The 8,547-nt window shown below is 42.6% G+C and overlaps 1 long non-coding RNA gene across 1 annotated transcript in view; it reads right to left on the bottom strand.

Annotated features, from left to right (window-relative positions):
* Positions 1–1,213: 1,213 nt before the first annotated feature.
* Positions 1,214–8,547, bottom strand: part of LOC122189696 — a 13,062-nt gene continuing 5,728 nt past the window's right edge. The window contains exons 2-3 of the long non-coding RNA XR_006181934.1: positions 6,667–6,713; positions 1,214–2,755 (exon numbers count right to left, since the gene is read on the bottom strand). This is a non-coding gene — a long non-coding RNA (uncharacterized LOC122189696). The remainder of the gene's footprint in view (positions 2,756–6,666; positions 6,714–8,547) is intronic.

Genomic DNA, 8,547 nt, shown 5'->3' on the forward strand with positions numbered 1-8,547 from the left:
GCACAACCGATCTTTCAATCTCAAACGCTTACAGGTAGGCACTTGCCAAACCCTGCCATGCTCCAGTTGCGTTCTATGGAGTGACCTCTGCTCCAGCTATGGGAAGAAGGAGGCAGAAAAAGGTGTGAACAGATTGGGTGTGTGGCTGTGCACACTCCCACAGAGTGTGGTAAGAGGTCCTCTTTTGCTGCACAGGAGCAACCTCACCTTTCTCAGTGTAAATGTTTTCTCAGCTTGCTCCATTGCAGCTCATTGTTCTAAAGATATATATATATTAAATCCTCAGTGTTTATGTGGAGAAAAGCATATAACTGATTTAACACCGAGTTTTTGACTGTTTGAGTGGTAACTTTTCCAGGTAGCTGGTTATCTTGAGCTTGAGTGGATGGGGAAATTGTTACATCTCAGAAAAGTATGCATGCAGAAAACCTGTGTCGCTGAGGAAAATTCCTGCATTTCCAGTTCTGTGGTTCTCTAACTGCTGCTTGAAATGATTCCTTTTTTTTCAGAATGGCATTAGGGAAATAGCAGCAAGTGATAGGAGCTTTACCGGAGCACTCCAAATGAGGAAACTCCATTTTATAATTGTAGAGTTTGAAACAAACCAGGAATCTGCCTTTCTCTTCGGACAGTGGACAGTCCCCTGGAGCTCTGTGCTCGGAGTGCTGCAGCTGCCGCCGACGGGTGACGGGCATCTCTCGTGGGAGTCACCTGCGGCTCAGCACTGCGACATTCCCGGCTTTCAGACTGCGAAAAGCAAAACACTGCCGCGGAACGTTCGCAGGTGCAAAAGCCGACGGCTCCAGTGCGCAATGCTGCGGGATGGGGCAGGAGGGACAAGCGCAGTGAGCAGAGGTGACACGGAAACGTCGTTCCCGGGTGGAGAAGGAACACAGCATGGGCGGGGCCGGGAAGCACCTTTGAAACAGTTTTTGCTGTCGGGGAGCAGGAACGCCACAGATTTCTTTAGAAAGTGGGCGATGGGAATTTGTTTTCTTATTTTGTCGTCAGCGCTCTGGGACAAGCGGCTGCGCTCAGCCGTGCCCCCTTAAATCGGGGGCGAGCGAGCTGCCCCGCATCCCACCTCCAATCCTTTTGCTCCGCTGCCCGGCTCCCCTCCTGTCCGACCCCCGGAGCTGTGCCGCAGGCTCGCAGCGCCCCCCGGTGTGTGCTCTTCGGCGCGGTGACCCCGGGGGGATCCTTCCTTGCCCGAACTCCTTCGAGGGTAACACTGCGTGTTCATGGGGCAAGCAGTTGCTACGGGCAGAGAGGCCTCTTGGAATTTGCGGGTGTCACCTGGCAATAAGCAAGACCGGGGAGAGGAAATAAGGGAGGTGGGAGGCAGCTGACAGGGTGGCAGGGGCTACTGTGAAACTCACATGTGCCATATAATGCGAAGTTGGAAGCAGTGTTTTTGTGAGTTACGGTGCGGAGAAATGCTTCAGCACGCTGTGCACTCAGAGAGCAGAGTGTATTCCTGTCTACACTGAACACTGCTCCTGAGCTCTGCAGTCTTCTTCTAAAGCTTTTTTTTTTCTTCTTCATCCTCTTCTTCTTTTTAAGAGTATACCTTGTTATTAAATATTCTTGTGGGCAGTCAATCGGAAGAGGGCTGAGCACAGCTGGAATGGCTCCCCCTGCTTTGCCAGCTCTTGCCTCTCCCAGTTTTGCCATCCCCTGAGATTTGCATTGTGGAGAAGTGCAGTGGAAGGGCTGCAATGAGCAAAGGCAAAAGGGAAAGGTGAAGAGAATACTTTCAGGAGTGTAAACAAGCATAAAAGCTGCTGCTTTCCTGACCCCAAATCCAAGAGTCTATGGTCAGGTTTTAAACTAAGGAAAGAAGTTGTGATGCTCAGAACTGCATCAGAACAGCTTTTTCCTCTGTGCTGGTTCCCCTTGCTGCACACTCCTCACATGCTTTTAACCCCTTGGTCTCCTCCCTTGCAGACTTCAGAGATATATATTTTTTTTTCCTCTAATGATCATACCTGAGTATCAGATCTATATGACAGAAAACAAGACTGAGGATTTTTCTTCTCCGTTAAAGTAATCCTGGAGTGAAGTTGCTGCCTCTCCCTGCAGACCTTGCCTGTTGCAAACAAATTCCTGCACAACATTCCCTTCTCACAGCCTCCAGGTGAGTGCCATGCTGCTGGCAGAGCTGACAAGCTGCTGATGTTTCCCTGTAGCCATTGCCAGTTTTCTTCAAGTAGATGAACTACTCTCAAAGTGAAATTCCTGAAAAGCCCCAGGGGTGAGGTATTGATATAGGCAATGGAAACAGGCTATCTCAAGGAGGGAATCCCAAATTGGTAAGAAATCGGTACTCAGAATGGCAGTAAGAGCCAATATCACTGTCTGCTGTGTGTGTTCGCTTTGGGTACTGCAAATCCTGCCACTCTGAATCAGAATTTAATTTGCTCATCCAAGAAGAAAGCTGAACAGGAAAAAAAACTTGTCAAACACAGCGTACCATTGCTCACTGTGCTGCACGCGGTGACACACTGCTAATCCCTCATAGCCTCCTCTGCGCTGGGACAAATATATCTCAGAGAGCTTCAGGGCAGGACTTCTCTGCAGGGCATAGGTATCTCTTACACATATAGTGACACATCCTCTGCTCAGCAGCTAGTGCAATTTGTCGGTGTCATGCTCTCCTCCTGGGATCTCCAGCAGTCTGCTGCTCTGACGCCCACCTTGACACTGGGTCACATCTACTGCACACCTACAGCACATGACGCACAGAGCCATTGACCTGTGGGAACAGCTGCAGTCAGTTTCCTTTTTAGCCAAGCACAGAATGTTTGGAAGGATGAATGAGTTGAAAACACATGAAAACAAGTCATCATCAACAAATACAAAACATGTATTTGTTAGGAAAAAAAGTTCTAAAAGCTCTGTGATCTCTGAAAGACTTGGATCCTGGAAAGTCTGCACTTGCTGAGGGCACCATTTTAAATGTAGGTGTGATATATTTGTTTCTAGTCCTGCCTAATTCTTTCTCCCTTCTTCCTTAACAACACAGAAAAGCCAAAAATCAGTCTGACCTGATGCTATACCTAGATGAAAAAAAATGCACTTCAAAACTGTGATGTGGAGATTGCCTCTGTTCTAAATAACCACTGTGTGCCCAGTTACAAAACACATGGTATGTGAGAGTTCCTAATATTTTATAGATGTTAAATCACCACCTGGCTAGCATTTACATTCATGTCAGGCCCTGCTAATTTTCACTCATTGTGGCAGATATTAGTTTTTCTTTTCTCTCACTTTATGAGTCAGGTAAGAAATTTGATGGACTTCTAATCATCAGCTGAGGTGCTAAGTTTGCACATATCTTTTTCTCACCTCTCTGCAACTCAGTATCCCAAGGTAATTTCTATTCAGCACCATGACGTGTCAGAGAGTGGATGTAAAATGTCTGTTATAAATACATCCAAGCTGAAATAAAGATAAGAATGAAAGATTTTCCACCTTTGGCCTCAGCAATTTCTATTCTTAAACATTCTGTTGGCAGATATTTCCTGTTTTCAGTAATACTACGTAACACAGTTGCAGGCAACAGGAGAAACTGATAATGCTCTTTAGGCATGATAGGCTATCAAATTCAATACTTTAAAATTAAACTTAAAAAAAACCAAAAGATGAAAACCAAGAATAAACTATGGCTGATTGTCTTAGTTGACATTTTTTTTTTTTAGGTGGTATTTCTCTGTTTTGTTTTGATTGATTGTGCAATCTCATAGCAAAGAGACAACTTTGTTTTGTAATTTAATTGCTGGCTTGCTACCAAGATGCTGATAGCATAATTAGCAGAAGTTTAAAATAAAATAAAGAAACTGAAGAAAATATTGTTATTTCTCACTGTGTAAATGGGGGGGAGTGAAAGAAAATAATTTTCAGTATTTTGTAAAATTCTCAATGAATTGCAATTTCTGATTTTGTTCCAAGCACACATTTCACTGTCTGCAATGTGTTTAAAATAAGATATCTGAATTTTGTCATTTGGCAACGGGGTAAAGTACACTTGTAAAGCCAGATTTTGTTCAAGAAACCTATGTTACAAATACTTTCATATAATTTATCGTGTTTCTACAGGCACAGAAGGCATTGCAAAGCAATAACTGCATCTACTAGATACATTTTTTGGCACAGAACTTAGCCACACCTCCCCTGCTAGTAGGAGTCAGACTAAATCTGATACTCATCCCTTACCCCACCTCTGGCCTGACTGTTTTTACTTTTCTAAATTGAGCTGTGCTCAGCCTTTATGGTAAATGTTTCCTTCTCAGTGAAATGGCGATGTTACAGAGGCTTCGAGTGAGCTGAAAATTCTGTATGATCTCAGGCTGCGCCTTTGTGGGAAGGTACTCAGCAGGTGGGAGAGGCAGGGAACTTCCTTACAAGTAGATCTGAAGGCTGCGTTTGCTATGCTGCATCCCCTGCCAGCATGGATTTCTCTATTTGATATTTCAGTGCCTTATGAAGCACAGCTTGTATTCCCAGAAAGCACAATACTAGCAGAGAAGAAGAACAGGAAACACAATGTGGGCACGTGGCTGCTGCCAAACCTGGTATGCACAGGTAGGCACTACACTTTAAAGGACCAAGCGCCTCTATGTGATCTTCTGCACGCCCTCAGGCTCAGTGTCACCCAGCCACCCTGCTGGGTCCCTCCCCAGCTTGATCCTGTCAGTGTACTTCCAGGACTACCTTTGTACAGGGTTCGAGTCCCCATGTAATGTGCAGGAAATCCCCTTTTATGAGAGGAAGGGGAGAGTAGGAAGGGACAAGAGTGGGATATCTCCCTTTCCTACAAGATTACTATGTAAGTGCCTGGAACCCCATTTGGAGGATACATGCAGGGTAGAACTGATGGCAGTCAGAGCAGAGGTGCCTGAGCCAAGGGGAGAGAATTTCAGTCACATTGCCCCCAGGCATTATCTGAACAGGTAAATGCACATGGGTAAATCAGATGGTGTTTCATTCCTCCTGGATTTATGCCAATCAACAAAGATCTGTATCTCTACAGAGATGTAAACTCTGATGAAAGCTTCTTCTCTGTGGGAACACTTACACAAACTGCTGAGCTGTGTGGACAGCCTAATGTGTAACCAGATGTCAGCTGGGTCTTCTCTTTAATTGGAAGACAATAACAGTCTGCACTACTGAGCTGCTGAGTTTTTAATTTTTAGAAAGCTGATTGCCTCTTGAAGCAGCCAACCAATAGGAGAGATCCTGTGAGGAGAGGTTTGTGGGCAGACTGGCAGTTTGATCAGGTGAGATGTTTGTTTCCTTAAGAAATGGCTTCAAAACAGAAACAAACTTAAGTGGGCATATACATCACAGGCAAGCTCTGATCCATACATTTTTGGTTAGTACAAGAACATGTCACAGTATGGCTAAAGACTGCTTGCTCTCGTGAGGCTGCAAGCATCACTGACCAAAACTCACTCTCCTGATGCATAAAGCTTGTCTGTATTACTGAGGTAATGGGATGCAGGATTCTAATAAAGATAGTCAGAAGAAAACTGTAGCATACCTATCCAGGACTCTTAACATTAAATCATTAACAAAAGACAGTTCAATGGAGAACCTGGTACAAAATCACTCACCATCTACAGTGGACATTATTTTTCTTAGAAGGTATTGCCTTACAAACTAGTTGCCATGCATGGAATTATTCTGAAATACTTCTTCTCTGATAAAGTTGTCAGCACGTTTTTCCAAGCTGATAGAAAGTTAGATGTCACTTCTAACACATGAGAGGGAATCTCACATACCACAAACCCTGCCTCTGGCCCAGTTGCATTCTTCCCTGGGATGAAGCTTGAGTGCAAAATCATGATGGTGGTAGTATGCTGTGTGGCAGTGTGGAAAGAATCGTATAGAGGGTGGATTCAGGGCTGTTCTAAAGAGACTGTCCCACTGAGTAAGGTGCAGCTCTAATCACCCTTTCGAGCCAGTGTTCATATTTTTACAGTTTTTTCCATTCAAAAATTTCAAAGTGTACTTTCTGAAAGTAAAACTAAAGCAAAGCTGAAGCAGCAAGCTAAAAATCACAAATAAACTCTGCAATGCTCTGAGTATTTATGACTTTTTCTTGTTTTTCTTATACAGAAAGATTCCTTTTAGCAACAGTAGACACACTAATTAAGTCTATTAGTAGCATGGGGAGACTGTTTAAAGACTTCAGACAACACAGAACTGGGTGCTCAGGTCAATACTGGTCCTGTCCACTACAAGATATAAAGTTCATAAAACAGACTACATCAGTCTGGAAAAATCTCAGGTGAGATTACTACTATCAGAGCAGGTGTCTGCTTGAGGATTTAAGCAAACAAACACCTTTCATACAGGCACATTCATTATTTTTCCCTGAAGTATCTGAGACAAGTTGGAACAAGTGAGGAGGACAAGAGCATGGAGGGCCTCAGCGAGCAGCAGCATCTACTTGCAGGGTAAGTGACTGCCCCAGTTGAAGGCTCCCAAATGATTCATGTTTTGTGTTTCCTTTTCTGAATTTGAAAACATAAGTCATATTTCCAGCTAGACCTCCAATTCCCTAAGCTGTCGCATGTAGTAGAAGTATTCAACACCATGCAAACAGGCATCCAAATGCTTCTGATGCTCTCATCTCACACCCCAAAGCAAAGGAATGCTTACCAGAGCACAGTGTCAGGTGAAGAGACCAAAGGAGATGACCAAGGTAACTGAAATTCAGAACGGGATAATTTTTACTGATAAACTTATTACAGTAAAATGAAACACTTAGAAGCTTAGCTGTAGGAAGTACAAGTGAAATAGAAACTGATTTTTGAGAAATGCAGTGTATCTACTGAGATGGGATGCAAGCCTGTCTCTCAGTAGCATTTTTCCATTCCATCCTGTCTTTCATTTCCCTCTCAAAAGAATAGTTGTGTTTGCATCTGTGTGTATCATCATCTACAGATTTTAGAGAGCAGTCTCCTGCCCAGCGTTACTGTTGGGATGCCCTGCTCTCAGCAGTGTCTGCTCTTCTGTTCATGTCCAAACATAAAGGACTTCACACTAAAAAAAGACATGGATCTTTGTCATGAAACTCAAAGCATGCATAAAGGGTAGTATAGAAATCTGCTGCAGAATTAGACCTTGGGATGAAGCAAAGAAGAGGCATATAAGCCTCCATGTAAGCATGATAGAGGTAATCTATTTTTGAATCTGTGGAGATAAGCCATCAAGAGGTTAGCCTAAAAATCATCTGACTGCTGGAGACTGTAGGACACTTTAATTTCTATTTATCATTCCACACTCTGTGAAAGTTGGACTAGGCCAACCCTGAACTCCTGGTTCTGTTTTGGTGAGTTCTGCCATCACACCATGCCGGGATATAATTTGAGTAATTAGGTTTGAGTGGGATATTTATTTACTCTTTCATGTTTGCATAATAAAATTGAAATTTATTTAACTTACTCCTTGATCATTAGGTGAAAACCTATAGTTCTAGAAAAAAAAAAATTTGGCTAGTTTTGTCGATTAATTAATTTAATTAATGAAAATAAAAGTGCTGACTTCTGCAGAACTTTGTTTTATTGTTGGTGGAGAATCACATTTAGCTTTTGTTTCGAACCTGATTCATGGCCTACTGAAATTTATAGGAGCCATTCATTAAGCTTAACAGGCTTTGGAATGGGTCCCTTGTGAAATGGAGTGTTCAGATGAGAACAGATGCAATCATCTTTGGGTTTTTAAATACTAAAGCTTGAACTTCAGTTGTTTTCATTCACATGAAAGTGCACTGACTTATCACAGGTAGTTTTAACCATTAGGTGTTATCTACCTACTAATTTTCTATTACTTCCCTATGAATCCTTCCTGACTGCAGATGCCCAAATGGAATTTCACAAAAGTTTTCCCTGATTGTGGTTATTATTCAATATTTTCATTAATGACCTAGAGGGGAAAAATGAGGGGAGTTTGCTTATTAAATTTCCAGACAATATCATTCAATCTCTAGAAGGAGTGAAGGATACAATTAGAATTGAAAATGATCTTGAATAACCAATAAATTCTCAAAAAAAATAGGCTGATATTCAAGTGGGAGGAATTAAGCTCAGTGGGGAATTACCAGTTGCACAAGCACAGGCTGGGGGATAACCACAGTAACTGACCAGGTGACATTTTTATGGAAAGGAATTTATGAGCTCACAGTTGATCAAAATCTTAACACAAGTCAGTAATGTCATGATGTTGCAAAAAAAAATATTCCTGAGATACACTAAGAAAGAGTAGGATAGGATACGAAATACAGTAAGCACAGTAAGTAAATCTGCTCTACTCAGCAACCTTTTCAGCTTCAAGGAGAAAGAAGATCAGATTGCTAATGGTTAGGCATTTTCAGCACTGCAAATCCAAAAGAGCTATTTGAACAAACTTATTTCATGAATAACACTGCTATGGCTGATCTCATCCTGGGGCTGAAGATAACCAGTCTGTCCCTCTTGTGTGTCTTCCAGCTTTGTATAAAGTGGGGTATACCAGACAAAAGTAAATTCCCTGCTTGGAGAA

This window comes from Lagopus leucura, unplaced genomic scaffold, assembly GCF_019238085.1.
Source record: "Lagopus leucura isolate 7727_CA_CO unplaced genomic scaffold, USGS_WTPT01 Super-Scaffold_100157, whole genome shotgun sequence".
Classification (NCBI taxonomy): domain Eukaryota; kingdom Metazoa; phylum Chordata; class Aves; order Galliformes; family Phasianidae; genus Lagopus; species Lagopus leucura.